This window comes from Talpa europaea (assembly GCF_964194135.1).
Source record: "Talpa europaea genome assembly, chromosome: 8".
In the NCBI taxonomy this organism is placed as follows: domain Eukaryota; kingdom Metazoa; phylum Chordata; class Mammalia; order Eulipotyphla; family Talpidae; genus Talpa; species Talpa europaea.
Window position 1 is genome coordinate 29,631,948 of NC_140075.1, and position 17,061 is coordinate 29,649,008.

Consider the following 17,061-nt stretch of genomic DNA (forward strand, 5'->3'; position numbering starts at 1 on the left):
GCCGCAGCAGGAACTTCGCAGACGCTCAGGCCGGCAAGCGAGTAGAGGCAGGTTTGTTTAGAGAAAGAACAGGTTTATTGAGGAGAAAAGGAACCGAAATAAAGTGGGACTCCCAGGCCAGGGAACCAGGCCAGGGAGGGGCAAGGAAGCCCAAGTGGAGTCGTGTCTCAGGGAATATAGACCTTTTTTGCCCTCATTATGCTAAAGCTGCCCCAGGCTCTCTGTGATTGATTAGTTCTCGGCTGTCTCACTTAAGCTGCTACTGAGCGGGGATCTTCACATCCCTTATCTAACAGCTTTCTCTTTCCCCATTTGTTGCATCTTTAAATTTATGGCCCAGTCTTCTGGATGGGCATCCCTGCATTGAAGTTAAACCGCTGCCCTTCTAAGTTGTCCATAAATTAAACCATTCTCCATTTCTCCAATCTCTGCCTCCCTTTACCACCTGAAGGAAACCAGGACCAGCGTTAACAATGTTGTCCTTGGTCCTGAGATGTTTGTTTTTCCAGGTGGAATTAGTTACACTCCTCTTGCTGCCCTTATCTCTGAAGCCCTCCTCACTTCTCCGAGGTCCCCTCCTGCAGTGTCCCTAAAACTGCCTGTTTACCCTAACTTGCCCTGTGTCTCAAAAGGACGGACTCTAAGAAGCCAGCAAGGTGGCTGAGGCTCAGAGGACAGGGAGAGGGACAGACCAAGGGGAAAAATGTCAGGGACTAACAGGTATTGAATGATCTGAAACTTAGGGACTGAGGGGAAGGGAATGAGGAGACGCCTACACTTGGTGAGGTGTTAGTATCTTCTGCTGAAAGGCTCAGCAGGTTCTTTATTTATACATTTTTTGCAAGCATTGAGATTACATTATCAAGTGCATAGAAACAAAGCAAAAACAATTAGTGCATCTCCTTTTCCGTGCTCTCAGCAAGAAGGCAACCTTCAAGGTTAATAAAAAACTAAGTCTTACACTAAAATTCATTGTTTCAGCTAAACAATAACCTAAGACAATAGATAGCCACCAGTACATCCCTATCAGCTAAAGCCTAAGCAAGAAAAGACTTTTCTTATTCTCATGGCCTTCACACCAGGGGCCAGCTGCTACTCAGCTATCAGAACTTCCTTTACCTAGAAACTCCTTAACTCAAATAGCTTCATTTAAGAACTTTCCCAAGAAACTTCAAGGGAAGGCAAAAGAAGGACCCACTATAATTATTGTATTGTAATGCTTGTCAGGCATGCACAACAAATCATCTCCCATTGTCAAGTGGGCCAAACTGCCCAACAACTAATTTCTAAACAAACAATTTTTCATGCTATTTACTTACAGTATGCTGATACATATAATTTATTGCCTAATAAACTTTTTGATAAAATTTTTCTCTCTCTATGACCAAGAACAAAAAGCAAAGGGATGCCAGATCTTCAGCCCCACGGTGTGAGGCCTTTTCTTTTAGCTGCTTGTCAGTATCCTATCTGGCTGAAGCAACAAGGCCTCCTGCAGCAGTGGACACCACCTGGGAAGGCAGCCCCAAGTCTGGGGAAACAAACTGATCAGCAGCCATGAGGGAAATAAATAAATAAATAAATAAATAAAATGCCCAGACATGAAATCCAAAGAGTAAGAGTCAAGCAGAAAAGACCCCCACGGGACCTCCCTGGGGGCGCAGGGGTTAAAGAAAGCACCATCAAGCCCTTGCCAGCCCCTGCAGCAAGAGATGGACCCCGCCCGCCAGGAGCAGCGCAGAAGAGGGCAGCAGACCTCTCCAGTCTCACCCGCTGCTCCCCTCAGCAGGGAATTTCAGGAGATCCACCTGTTCTGACCGCCACTCTCTCTGGTGCATGCTCTGCAACCCCCCCCCCTACACCCCAGTGCTTGTGTACTCGATAAATAACTCTTGGGGAAAAGAAAGAAAAGCTCCCCACACACACACACACCCCACAGTGCAGGCAGGGGCACACACTAAACCCGTCTTGGTTGTGAAAAGGAGGAGCTTGTCAGGAACAGCTGCCAAAGAGCAAAGTCGATCCGATGGAGGAAGATGCTCTCCCCCGGGGGGGGGGGGGGGGGGGCAGGTGTCGAGGGTTGGAATGGGCCGGGGGGATTGGATTCCACGTGGGAACAGAGATGATTTATTTTGGGGGGCGACGTGCTGGGTCCCTGGAATATTTTGATTAAATGCAAAGTGGAGGCCTGTGATGGGAGCACGCGCAGGGCTGCAGGTGAGGTTAACTCGGCGGCGAGGCGGGTTCCGAGAGTGGCATGGGGAGCCCCTGAGCTGCTGGGAGAGTCTCCCGCGTTTGCAGCCACCGGAGGGTCAGTTAGTTTTCCAGCGTCTCTCCCAAAACACACGACACACTGCGACCCTTTGAGGGACGGCCCTGAGCAGATCCGGGGCGCGCACGGTGGTGGGGCGCAGGGCCAGAGCGGGGGTCTGTGGGTACAGGCAGCCACTCGGGCTCGGGCGCCGGGGCCGCTGCGGCATCACCTGGGCCCTGGGCGCGGGAGGCGCGGGGACCTGAAGGGCGCACATCTGGGGGCCGGGGAGGAGCACATAAGGGGGGGCGTCTCAGTGAGCGGCCGGCTCGGGCCCCCAACGAGAGCGGACGCGCAGTGGCGGGGACAGGAGGAGGCCCCGCGAGATCGCCAGAGAGAGTCCAGACATGACTGGGGCGCTGGGGGGCCTGCCCGCTCTTCAGCCCCACCTACCTCAGCCCGCATCCCGGATCCTCGCCCCCAGCCCACCCGCGCCCGCCCAGAGAGCCGGGAGAGTCTGGGTTCTCCGCGACCGGGAGCCTCCCCCGGGCCGGGTCTCCTGCCCGCCCTGCCCCCGGGCGCCCAGCTGCGCCAGCTGCGCTGTCGGAACGCGAAAGGCCCGCGCCAGTCCCGGGAGCCCCGAGACCCTCTGCCCATGTGCCCGGAGCCCCCGGAGCCGGCCCGGGCGGCAGAACCCAGCGCTGACTGGAACACGGCCCCCGACGTCCTGGGGCGGGGGGCGGGCGCGCTCCTCTCTGTGGCCCCGGGACCCCGCGCCGCCCGGGGACGGTGCGCGCGGCGGGGGCCGTGGACGGACTTGGGCCCCGCTCAGAGCAGGTCTCGGGTGAGCGTCCCCCAAGCTCTGCCCGTGGGGCGGGGACGAGCCTGGAGGCGCCGCGGCCCCCCAGAAGGCGGACGCCGCCCGGGAGCTGCGGGAGGAGACCTGGGGGGAGGGGGAGCTGCCGGCGGGACCCGCCCGGGACCCGGAGCCGCAGACGCAGCGGGGGAGCAGGAGCCCGACGCCCCACCCGCTCCCAGGCGCTGACGGGGCCCCAGCCACAGCCGGCGGGGACTCCCGAGCACGCCAGAGCTGGGGGCTGGGGCGGGGGGCGCCTTCTCCGTGGCGCTCTGGGAGCGGGAGCGAGGGGATCCTCTGTGCGCCCCGGAGAGGAGAGTCGGGGTGCCCTAAGCGGCCTGGGGGCGGTTCTCCGCAGCAGGCGGGAGAGTCTCGAAAAGCCGCCCAGACGCGCCAAGCGGGCGCCGAAGTCTGGAGTCCTGAACGTGGGGGCCGCAGCCGCGGATGCTCCCGGAGCAGCGGAGCCGCCTCAGGGCACCTGTGGGTGTGAGGGTGAGGGCCCGAGGAGCCTCAGGGGCGGGTGGGGCCCTGGCCTGTGGGGGAGCCCACGGCGGGGAGGGGACCCGAGCGGCCCCGCGGGGAGCGCGCTCTCCCCAGGCGGGCGGTGCCCACGGGCCAAGGGCTGCCTGAGCGCAGGGGCCGCCGGCAGCGGCAGCGGGGGGACAATACCTGGAGCAGCGGGGATGGCAGTGAGCACCCCCGGGGCTGGGTGGGTCCCCCAAGAGAGCTGAGAGTCTCAGACCTCAGAGTGCGCGCAGCTGGAGTGGGGGGTGGGGTGGCTGGTGCTGAGCCCGGGCGGGAGAGGCGGGAGCCCGGGGCCCCTGCTTGGGAGGGCGGAGTCCGCCCGGGACTGTGCAGTGGTTCCCCCTGGAGGGGGCAGAGCTGTGGGGGGACAGTCTCGAGCGATCATGGGCTGGGGGTGCTCTGGCTGGAAGGAGCCAGTTTCTGCTGTGCGTGTTGGGATTGTGCTCGGCTGCACCGCTCGCCTGTGTGGTCATGGCTGCAGGGCTGAGCGGCCGAGGGAAAGCAGGTGGAGGTGGTGGAGAGACAGCAAATGGCTGTGTGGACCCAGGGGTACGGGAAGACTGCTTCCTTTTGGGGTGTGCGCCTAAACACCTTTGTGACCAACCTGGGGTACTGAAAAAAAGGGCGTTTGGGAGTGGCGGCTTTGGTCAGCAGCATGAGAGTGGGGACCTGTCCGAAGGGGCAGAAATGCTTATGGGGCACAGCTGAGCTGGGGGCTGTGAAAATAAAGGTGCTGCAGACAGCAGGGAGCAGAAGAGGGCCACTGGGGGCGAAGCAACTGAAAATAAGGTTAGAGGGTCCAGGGGTAGAGGGTCCAGGCCCTCGCCATGCATGTTGACCACCTCAGGATCCAGGCGAGCTGCGGTCAGCCTGCAGGTTGACCCCCCTCAGCCTCCATGCCGGGCGGGGCCTGGTCTCCCAGGCGACCCCCTCGGTCTCCCCGGGATGTGTGTGGCTGGCGCTGAGTGTGTGTGATGTGTGTGGCCGGGGAGGCCGCCCAGCCAGAGCGGTGGTGCCCCCGCGGGGAGCGGGGCTGTGGGGTTGGCTGGAGGACCATGGGGGGCCTGCACAAGGGCTCCTCTTTCAGTCCTGGGGGCGCCCTGTCTGGAAGGAGCAGGTTTCCGCCGTGGCTGTCCTGATGTGCTGGGGGCGCTGCGCCCTGTGCGGGTCAGGCCCGCAGGGTTCTGAGGCCAAGGGAAACCAGGTGGGGACGGTCCGGGGACTGCAAAGGGCGGGCGGAAGGAGGGCTGAGGGAAGAGGCTTCCTTTTGGGGTTTGCTCCGAGCATCTGTGCAGCTCACTGCAGCCGGGAAAACTGGGGGCCTTTGGGAGTGTGGGTTTTGCGGGGGCGGCCTGAGGGTGAGCACCTGGGGGAAGGTGTGGGCATGCTGACATGGCTCACCTGACCTGGGGGGGGGGGGGCGGTGGATGCCCTCGGCCTCTAGGTCGACCTGGGGCCAGCCTGTCAGTCGACCCCCTAAACCTCCAGGCCGGAAGGGGACCGGCCTGCCGGGCAACCCCCTCGGCCTCCAACAGGGCTGCGGCCAGACCTGGGCTGACCTGGGCCCGGCCTGCCGGTCGACCACCTCGGCTCCAGGCTGTGATGGGGCCAGAATCCTGGTCAACCCCCTCGGCCTCCAGGCTGGGCTGTGGCTGGCTTGCCGGTCGACCCCCTCAGTCTCCCGGGGATTGTGTGGCTTGTGCTGAGCCTGAAGCCTGGTCAGGCCCTGAGGCGGACATCCCTGCATGGGACCATGGTTTATAGTTGCTTGTTGATTTTGATTTTTACTTTGTATTAATTAGTCTTTTTCCTGGTCCCTTATTAGGTTTTCTAAATTCTTGCTATGAGTGAGGCCATCCAGTATTTTTCTTTTTCTGACTTACTTCGCTGAGCATGATCCCTTCCAGCTCCATCCATGTTGCTGCAAACCGTATGTGTTCATCTTTTTTGAATGCTGAGTAATATTCCATTGTGTATATGTACCACATCTTCTTGATCCAGTCATCTATTTTTGGGCATTTGGGTTGTTTCCAAAGCTTAGCTATTGTAAATAGTGCTGCTATAAACGTAGGGGTGCAGGTGCCCTTTGGAATTACTGTTTCTGTGTCCTTTGGGTAAATACCTAGGAGTGGAATTGCTGGATCATATGGAAACTCTATGTTTAATAGGTCAAGAAATCTCCACACAGCTCTCCATAGTGGCTGGACCAGTTTGTACTCCCACCAGCAATGCAGGAGAGTTCCTTTTTCTCCACAACCTCGCCAACATTTGTTGTTGCTAGTTTTTTTAATATGTGCCATTCTCACTGGTGTGAGATGGTATCTCATTGTAGTTTTGATTTGCATTTCCCTGATTACATTTTTTGAACATTTTTTCATATGCCTGTTGGCCATTTGCATTTCCTCTTTGGAGAAGTTTCTTTTTAGTTCTTCTGCCCATTTTTTGACTGGATTATTTTCTTTGCTTTGAATCTCATCAGCTCTTTGTAGATTTTTGTGATCAGTCCTTTATCACTAGGGTTGTGTGCAAAAATTTTTTCCCAGTTGGTGGGGTTTCTCTTTGTTTTGGTTATTGTCTCTTTTGCTGTGCAGAAGCTCTTTAATTTGATGTAGTCCCTGTTTATCTTTGCCTTCACTATCACTGCTTTGGGTGATGTGTCTGTAAAGATGTCTTTGAGGTGCATGTCATGAAGTGTTTTGCCTATATTTTCTTCTATATATTTTATGGTTTCAGGTCTTATGTCTAGTTCTTTAATCCATTTTGAGCTGGTTTTTATGCATGGTGTGAGGTAGTAGTCAAGCTTCATTCTTTTGCATGCAGCAATCCAGTTTTCCCAGCACCATTTATTGAACAAACTTTCTTTGCTCCAGTGCATATTCTTTGCTTCTTTGTCAAAGATTAGTTGACCATAATTCTGTGGGTTTATTTCTGGATTTTCATTTGGTTCCATTGGTCCGTGTGTCTGTTCTTGTTCCAATACCCTGCAGTTTTGATGATTATGGCTTTGTAGTATAGTTTGAAATCTGGGAGTGTGATGCCTCTATTCCCTTCCTTTTTTTTTTTCAGGAGAGCTTTGGCTATTCGGGGTTTTTGGTGCTTCCATATGAATTTCATCTATAATTGTTCTGTTTCTTTGAAGAATGTCATTGAAATTTTTATTGGAATAGCATTGAATCTCTAAATTGCTTTTGGTAGGATGGCCATTTTAATAATGTTAATTCTTCCAATCCATGAGCACAGGATGTCTTTCCATTTCTTTGTGTCGTCTTCTATTTCTTTTAACAGTGTTTTATAATTTTCTTTGTATAGGTCCTTTACCTCTTTTGTTAGGTTTATTCCCAAGTATTTGATATTTTTTTTTGTTTCAATAATAAAAGGGATTTTTTTTTTATTTCTTCTTCTTCAGATTTATTGTTTGTGTATAGGAAGGCTACTGATTTTTGCATGTTGATTTTGTATCCTGCCACTTTACTAAACTGATTGATTAGTTGAATTAGTTTTTCTGTGGAGTTTTTGGGGTTCTCTATGTATATTATCATATCATCTGCAAATAGTGATAGTTTAACTTCTTCCTTCCCTATTTGGATTCCTTGCATGTCTTTCTCTTGTCTTATTGCTCTGGCTAGGACTTCAGTATTATATTGAAAAGCAGTGGTGAGAGTGGACATCCTTATCTTATTCCAGATCTTAATGGAAATGCTTTCAGCTTTTTGCCATTGAAAATGATACTGACTATGGGCTTGTCATACATGGCCTTTATGATGTTGAGGTATGTTCCTTGTATCCCGACAATTTCAAGGGCCTTTATCATAAATGGGTGTTGCACTTTGTCGAAAGCTTTCTCAGCATCTATTGATATTATCATATGGTTTTTATATTTCTTTTTGTTGATTTGTTGGATAACATTTTTGTTGTTGTGGTTGTTGGATAACGTTGATTGATTTTCAGATGTTGAACTATCTTTGTGTCCCTGGAATAAATCCTACTTGGTCGTGGTGAATTATCTTATGGATACATTGTTGGATTCTGATAGCTAAAATTTTATTGAGGGTTTTTCCATCCATGTTCATTAGAATGATTGGCCTGTAGTTTTCTTTTTTTGTGTTGTCCTTGTTCAGTTTTGGTATTAGTGTAATGTTGGCTTCGTAGAATGTGTTTGGTATTATTCTTTCCTTCTCAATTTTTTGAAAGAGTTTGTGAAGGATAGGCACTAATTCGTTTCTGAATGTTTGGTAGAATTCATTTGTAAATCCATCAGGTCCTGGGCTTTTGTTTTTGGGGAGGTTTTTGATTACCATTTCAATTTCGCTAATTGTAATTGGTCTGTTTAGGTGTTCTATTTCTTCTTTATCTAGCTTTGGGTGATTGCAGAGTTGTAGGAATTTGTCCATCTCTTCTAGATTGTTGAATTTGTTTGCATATAACTGTTCATAGTAGTTTCTGATTATTCTTTTGATTTCTGCTGTGTCTGTTGTGATTTCTCCTCTTTCATGTGTGATCCTATTTATTTGTGCTTTCTCCTGTTTTTTGTTTGTGAGCCTGGCTAGGGGTTTGTCTATTTTATTTATTTTTTCAAAGAACCAGCTTTTGGTTTCATTGATCTTTTGGATTGTTTTTTTAGTTTCAATTTCATTTATTTCTGCTTTGATTTTTATTATTTCTTCTGCTGGTTTTGAGGTTTTTTTGTTGTTGTTGTTCTTTTTCTAGTTCTTTGAGCTTTGAGATTAGGTTTTTTCTTTGAGATCTTTCTTGTTTCTTGATGTGAGCCTCTATTGCTATATATTTTCCTCTTATTACTGCTTTTGCTGTGTCACACACGTTTAGGAAATTGGTGTCCTCCTTGTCATTAAACTCAATGTATTTCTTAATTTCTTCTTTGATCTCCTCATTAGTCCAGTGGTCTTCCAGTAGTCTGGGTTTCAGTTTCCGTGAGGTAGGAGAATTTCTTGCCTTCTTTTTATGGTTTATTTCTAGTTTGATACCTTCATGGTCAGAGAAGATGGTTGGTATGATTTCAATCTTGGTGAATCTGTTGATGTTTATCTTGTGTCCCAGTATGTGATCGACCCTGGAGAATGATCCGTGTGTGCTTGAGAAACATGTGTACTCAGATTTTTTTGGGTTTAGTGTTCTATAGATGTCTGTTAACCCCATGAGCTCTAGATCCTTATTTAGAGCTTTAGTGTCCTTACTTATTTTTTGTCTTGTTGATCTATCCATTGTCGATAGTGGTGTGTTGAAGTCTCCTACTACATATGTGTTTTCTCTGATGTCTGTTTTCAAAGATGATAATAGTTGTCTGATATATTTTGGTGCTCCTTCATGTGGTGAGTATATGTTAATGAGTGTTATTTCTTCTTGAAGTATTGTCCCCTTGATCACAATGTAGTGACCGTTTGGGTCTCTTTTTACCTTTTTGAGTTTGAAATCTGTTTTATCTGATATAAGTATAGCTGTTCCTGCCTTCTTTTTTGGTCCATTTGATTTTAGGATTGTTTTCCATCCTTTAACTTTGAGTCTGTTTTTATCTTTTGTAGTTAAATGTGTTTCCTGGAGACAGCAAAAGGCTGGGTTTTGTTTCTTAATCCAGCCTGCAACTTTGTCTTTTTATTGAAGAGTTTAGTCCATTTACATTTAGAGTTAATATTGATATGTTAGCATCTGGATTTGCCATTGTGTTTGTCTTTCCTCTGATTTTATTTATTTATTCCTTTAATAACTTTTTTTTTTTTGTTTTTGGCCTTCTTTCGTTGTTATTCATCCCTCTGTTGGTTCTGGCTTTAGGACTCCTTGTAGTATTTTTTGGAGTGGGGGTTTAGTCGTAATGAAATTCCAGAGTTTCTTTTTGTCTGGGAAGGTCCTTATTCTTTCTTCATAGAGGAAGGAAAGCTTTGCAGGATAGAGTATTCTTGGTTGGCATTTGTTGTCTTGGAGTCTGTTGACTATGTCCCTCCACTCTCTCCTTGCCCGTAGTGTTTCTTGGGAGAAGTCTGATGTCAGCCTGATTGGTTTCCTTTGAATGTTATCTGTTTCTTCCCTCTTGTCAGCTTCATTATTTTTTCCTTGTCTTGGATTCTTGGGTGCTTTACTATTATGTGTCTTGCTGTATTTTTCCTTTCGTCGTGGAAGTTTGGTGTTCTTCTTGCTTCTTGTATGTCTATTTTCAGCTCCTTCATGTTTGGGAAGTTTTCTTCTATTATTTCCTTGAATATTTTCTCTGTTCTTACATTTCTCTCCTCTCCTTCTGGTATTCCTCCTATAACTCTTATATTTCCTTTCGTCATGGAGTCAGATAGTTCCCAAAGTCTTTCTTCTGTCTTTTTCCTTTGTACTTCTCTTTCCTTTCCTGTTTTGGTTCTTTTTATTTCTGTGTCTTCAAGAGTACTTATTTGTTCTTCCATTTCATCTATTCTGCTTTCACTGCTTTTCCCAGAGTTCTTTAGTTCCTCCATTAATTCTTTGATCTCCTACATTTCTTTTACTTCCCTCTTTAGGGACTCAATTTTATTCTTCTGATCGTTGATTATTTTTCCCATATTGTTTTTGACTTCCTTCAGTTTTTTAATCATCACAATTTTAAATTCTCTTTCTGGAAGGCTCAGAAGTTCTTCCAAGTCACTGTCGTAGCAATCTGGTGGGTAGTTTTCTTTTGGTGTCTTTTTCCTGAGGAGTTGCTAGGTTGTTTATAGTTTTTCTTCTCCCTGCTGCCTGTCTTCTAATTTGCCCTATGCATTGGGACACTGTGTCGCTGGTACTGGCTGGCATCTTTCTGGTGTGCTTTTTCTGGGATTTCAGAAACTGGTGGTCCAAACTACTCAAATACTTTTATGCCAGAAGTCCAGTGATGCAGTGGTACTTTGAGTATGTTAATGGTCTCTGTCACAGAATAACTCCTCCTCCTGTGTTTGTTTAATTCCAAAGGTGTGTCTTGAAGTCCCACAGACTTCCCTCTGGCTCTGCGAGGAGCCTTCTGCCAGTTTCAAGGAGTCTTTATTGAAGGAAAGTCCCTGTTCTAAAATGGCGGCTCAGAGACGCACTTTCCTGCACGCACGGTCTGCCCTGGCCTTGGCTGCCCATTCCCCCTTTGGGTTCGGACTGCTGGCCAGAAGGGGCCTGGTGTGGGGGTGCTTCCCAGCTCACTCCTAGATCCGCGGGGAGCCTTCTGCCAGTTTCAAGCAGTCTTTATTGAAGGAAGGTCCCTGTTCTAAGATGGCGAGTCGGAGATACACTTTCCTGCGCGTGTGGTCTGCCCCGGCTTTGGCTGCCCCCTCCCCCTCTGGACTCAGACTGCTGGCCAGAAGAGCCCTGGCATGGGGGTGCTTGGATCCAGATACATCTTAAGTGAGGCATTGAGGGATACACAGCAAGGATCAGGGTTCTTGCCTCCATGCCCTGCCTGGTGCCAATTTTTTTTTTATTAGGGCTCCTTCAGACATGTGCAAGGTGCCTCAGACAAGACTGATTTTCCTCTCTCCTTCCATTAGCCTATTTTAAAAATCCATGTCCAGTTGATTTACTATGTATTTTTTCTTGCAGAAACACTCAAATCTATCTTTTATTTTAAAACACAGTCTGTTCCTTTTCATGCCCTTATTCAGAGAACCAGATTGATGGTGAGCCTGATGTGGCTCCAAGTTGGGGTAACCACTTGAAAAAATGGCTTTTGGGGCCTCCCCTGGTGGCGCAGTGGTTGAACGCTGGGCTGCAAGGCTGTCTGCAGCCTCTGCAGTGCCAGTTATGTACCTGGCTGCTGGCGAGAGTCCCACATGGCATGGCAGACCTCGCCTGTGGCACCCACTGCTCCCCTCAGCTGTGTACTTTGTCAGTCTGCCTGTTCTGTTTCCCGCTCTGGATCTGCTGAATTCTCTCACCCTCCCGCGCTTCTGACTGTGCCCAGTGCTTGTGTAAATAAATAAATCTTTTAAAAAAAATGGCTTTTGTCTACATTGGGTCGGTTTGCATTTTGGAGGTGGTTTCACTCACACCCCTCTGTGTCTTCTTTAGTCCCACCTTAGACCCTGTAGTCACTCATCCTCACTTCTGTGCAGTGATGCTCCAGCCCCCCTGGATCCTGCATGTCCCCATTTGTCATGCATGCCTCCTTTTTATTAGTGTTAGATATTATTGAAAAATGAATAAATGCTTATAATATTTTTGTTTTGATTTCTAATATGGCAGTGATCAAAAACCCAAAAGAATTTTGTGTCCTAATGTTTTTTAAGGCTGTAAAGGGAAGCTGAGATCCTAAAGTCTGAGAACTGCTCCTATACAATATGTTTGGGATGAGCTCTCAGACTTAGGCCGGTGACTCTGGATTACAGTTATCAGGAAACACCTTATTATAGTTGAGATTAGCTGTTGGCCCAGTTTCTATTCTGTTTGTTTGTGTTGTTTTAGTACTGTCTGAGTTATTTAAAAAAGTGTGCCACAGAGACCACCTATGTTTATGGAACCTAAGAATGGTAGGATGGGTAGTGGAGAATTAGAGCTATAGGGTGTTGCATTTGAATTACATAAACAATAAGATTGGCAGAGCCTCCTTAATAATCGGATCTATATTCTTTGTGATTAAACTATAATATCCCCTTTTCCTTAAAGAAGAAGTGATATGGGCCTCTCCTGGTGGCTCAGTGATTGAGCGCTGAGCTGCGAAGCTGCCTGCAGCCTCTGCAGTGCCGGTTCGATCCCTGGCCACCGGTGAGGGTCCCACATGGCGCACAGACCTCTCCTGCCGCCCGCTGCTCCCCTCAGCAGTGTTCTTCGGTCCTTCTGCCTGCTCTGCTCCCCGCTCTGGCTTGGTGAATTCTCTCATCCTCCTGCGCTTCTGACTGTACCCAGTGCTTGTATAAATAAATAAATAAATAATCTTTTTTTTTTAAAAAAGTGATATGCATTATAGGGAAACATCAGTGGATTTTCAAAAGTTATCAAATTTGGCCTTTCTTAGAATAATATGCCATGTAATAACCTCAACTGGGTTGACCACGACTTTAGTACTCAGATATAAGTTCATTGCTAGATGGTCATCTTTTGTCAGATTTTACAGAAGAAGTGTTGACTGCCGGTTAAGAGCTTTGATTCTGGCGTCAGACAGATCTCTGCTTTTTGCTAGCTTTATCATTGTGGACTTGTATATAACTCAGATAACCTCAGTTTACTAATTTGTGAAATGGGGACAATAATATGTACTTCACACTCATTATTAAATGAGATAATGCCTATAAATGAAGTCCTTAAAACGTTGCCTACCAGGTAATTATAAATGTGAGATTCTATTATGACATTATCATAATCCTAAGTTAAGGTTTAAATGAGGAAAGCTCTAAAGAGCCCTGAATTTCAAATCAATTACTGTTACTTATTAGTAATTCAGGAATTTTTTAGATAACTTCAAGAACATAGAACAAATGGAAAGAACATGGAAAAAACTTGTTGAGTTACAGGGAACAGTTTTCTGAATTAGTTTTGATATGTTGGAACCAGTTTGTGTCATTTATATGCGGCTTCTTACTATAGCTACTTGTGTGCAGGACTTCTGTAGTTTGTCTGAAGCAGCTTTGGGTTTATAGTTACTTGTGTGCAGGACATCTCTTTCAGTTCATCTGAAGCACCTTTAGGTTTGTGTCTTTGTCTTATTCTTATCTGCTTGTAATGAATGAAGATGGTATAGCAGAATAAAGGAATAAGACTTTGGGATTTAAAATCACACGAAACCCACTTCTAGTTCAATGCTAAAATTTATGAGTGCTTTGCAAGTTCCTGGTTATCTCAACTGTAATATAGAGATAAATGTCTACTTCACAGGGTTGTTAGGTAATGATATGAAAAATATATGAAAACACCTTGTAAATCAAGATGAATGATATCAATGTTATTTGTTGTCCTCAGTCATAAACATTTGTTGAGTCAAGGTAAAAATGGTAAAAAACAAAGCAGAATTTTTTGGTTTCATTAAATTTCAAACTTATTTCTACCTTAAACACAATATAGATACACCTGAATTCATAGATTCTCGACTTCAAGATGCTATTCAGAAGATGAAAAGGCTTCATAAGATACTGCCGAAAAGACAAAATAGAAAAAAAGAAATTAAGAAGCAAGGTCTAGAATTGAAATTAAAATTGTGGTGAGATCTTAAGGTAAGAATTCTATAACCATATATTGACATGTAAAAACAATTTCCTTTTAAGAGGTAAGAGAAGCGTGAACTGTGATAGTGTTAATGCAGTCTGCTTTTATTGATGTATTTGTAGCTAGAGTGACAGTGGTGTGTATATGTGTTACGGGTGCCAGGTGAGGAAGTTATCTTTTTGAACTAAAGATGGTAAATTTGCAGTATGCCAGATGTCCGGCATTCACTGTGCTGTGGCATTCACTTCCCTGGAAAGCCCCGCAGGCCTCTCCTACAAGTATCAGGCTGGGTCTCCTGCATCTCAGGCACAGAGAAGGATTTTGGTGTCTCCTTTCAATTATACATGTCTGCTTTTCCTTCAGTAGGTTTAGAGTTGAGAGATAAACACACAAATATATAAAATATTACTCCTCTGATTCCCATTATTACTTGAAGGAAGTTTTATGACTAACTAGTGGGAGAATCCTCTGTTTCATGTGCTGGTCAAGACCTCTACAGGCAGCTGTAAAGTGCTCATGGTCTGGGCTCATGCTATATTTCCTTCTGTCTCAGTAAATTTCTGGTATGCAGCTAACTTTCCAGCATTATTGCACCTCCTGTTCTCTGTAGTATTGAGGGATGGAAATTGACCAGATGTTGGTACTGAATTTTGCCCTTCAAAGAGCACTGTTTGAAAATATTTGATTTTATATGTTTTTTACATCATTTTTCATTTTTGCACAATGTATGCATTTTCATCTTGGTTATAGTCCCCATAAAATTCCCACACCCCTTGTTTGGATCCTATTCCCTCTTCCTCACCCCCACCCCCGTAGTGTGTCTCTGGTTTGCAGTTGCTTGTTGATTTTAATTTTTACTTTATTATAATTTGTCTTTTTCCTGGTCTCTTATTTAGGTTTTCTAAATTCCTGCTCTGAGTGAGACCATCCGGTATTTTTCTTTTTCTTTCTGGCTTATTTCGCTGAGCATGATCCCTTCCAGCTCCATCCATGTTGCTGCAAATTGCGTGAGTTTATCTTTTTTGATTGCTGAGTAATATTCCATTGTGTATAGGTACCACATCTTCTTGATCCAGTCATCTATTTTTGGGCATTTTGGTTTGTTGTTTCCATGGTTGTTTTCATAGCTTATCTATTGTAAATATTGCTGGTATATACACAGGGTGCAGGTGCCCTTTTGAATTAATGTTTCTGTGTCCTTGGGGTAAATACCTAGGAGTGGAATTGATGGATCATATGGAAGCTCCATCTTTAGCAGATTGAGGAATCTCCACACAGCTTTCCATAGTGGTTGGACCAGTTTGCACTCCCACCAGCAGTGCAGGAGAGTTCCTTTTTCTCCACATCCTCGCCAACATTTGTTGTTGCTAGTTTTTTTTAATATGTGCCATTCTCACTGGTGTAAGATGGTATCTCATTGTAGTTTTGATTTGCATTTCCCTGATGACAAGTGATGTTGCACATTTTTTCATGCCTATTGGCCAATTGCTTTTCCTCTTTTGAGAAGTTTCTTTTTAGCTCTTCTTCCCATTTTTTGATTGGATTATTTACTTTTTGTTGAGTCTTGTCAGCTCTTAGTAGATTGTTGTGATCAGTTCTTTATCATTAGTGTTGTGTGCAAAAATTTTCTCCCAATTGGTGGGGTGTCTCTTTGTTTTGCTTACTGTCTCTCTTGCTGTATAGAAGCTCTCAAACAGCACTTTTAAGGTAAGGAGCATTATTATAGCTGATTGGTTGTTTTTGATAAATTTATCCTTGATCAATTGACTGACTTCTGAGGAAATTTCTTGCATGACAATATGAATTAATTAATAATGAAGAAGTTAAAAAGGTTCCCAGGAAGACCTCTGGGTTGGAAATAAAGAATTGTCCAAAATGCTGTGCTTCAACTAGAGAAATAAATATCTTATTCTTATTGAATGTCTGTAATTTTTTATTTTGGGGGAAACAATACTAATCTTGAAGTGTCTGAAATTATTTGATGGTATTCTGTTGGGTTACCCATTAGTTACAGAAATATTAAATAGAAACTTAAGAAACTTGAAACCTGGTAATTATCATACAGTGTTAGAATGATTGGAAACCATGTTGGAATTAAAAAAAATCAGTAAGTGTATTTGCCGTTTTTCCCCATGTTTTATTAGTCTGCAAAAATTAGTGAAGCTTTGCAAAGTAATGAGGAGACAGAAAATACAGAAAAGTTTCTGGCTTTAACTACCGCATCAGAAGAAATTGTTGGTGAGTGAAATTTATCTTTATTTTTATCTCAAAGTCATAGACTATTTAAAGTAAAATTAGCAATTCAAGTATCATTTCTCTTTTCTCTGTGAGTTTAACTCTTCTTTTGGAGCAATGATCACATGTGGTAGGATTATATGGGTCTCCCCTGAGCTTGCATGTGCTTCAGTCTTCAAGGGTGAAAGGCTAGGACAGTAGCAATCAGGAAATGGACAGTGTGTCTGTTCTGACCTTACTTTCTGGGTGTCTCAGATGCCTCGAGACACCGAGCTTATGCAGCGTCCCCTGACTACCTCGGGTCTTCCCTTGAGGTTTCTCACTCAGTCTTCTGCAGCTCCTTTTCCAAAAGTTCATTGCTTATTGAAGTCCTATTTCCGGCCCTCTTTCAGCCCTGTTTTTCAAGATCCGCCAATTAATTCTGCACTTATCTTTCTAATTCCCTTGTGTGATGATATATTTGTGAATTTTCCCCTCCTCCTTCCCTCTCTTTCTCTTCCTGCTTCTCCTCTTCCTCCCTTCTTCCCTAACCTTCCCCTCTTCCCCTCCTCTTCCTCCTCCTCTTCTTCCAAAAGTATATGGAGTACCTTTAATTTCCTTAGATAGTGGTAACAATTTTCCGGATTGGGAGACAGTTGGTATTTTTTGGCAGTACCCTTGGATTCCTCTAGCACATGTAAGTGGTCATCTGGTAATACTAGGTCATTAGACTGACTCCCAGCAGGAGCCTCGATTTCTCTGATAATCCTTAAATCTGTTTATCTGATATAAAGTGAATATCTCACATTGTAGAATTGTAAGAACCTGCATCAGGCTACTGCACCTCTTTAGCTTGGGCTTTGATTTGATACGGATGAAATTCCTTCAGTTTGTTCCTTTCTGGGTCTGGTATTGGGAGCTGAGCTTTGCTTGGGTGTATCTCTGTGCAGAGGGAGGATGATGCGCGCCAGTTCCCTTGTGTAGTGAGTTCAGTAGTATCCCCTCAAACTTCATGTCCACTTGGAATCTCAGAATGTAACCTTATTTGGAAATACGATCCTTGCAGATGCAGTTAGCTAAAATGAGG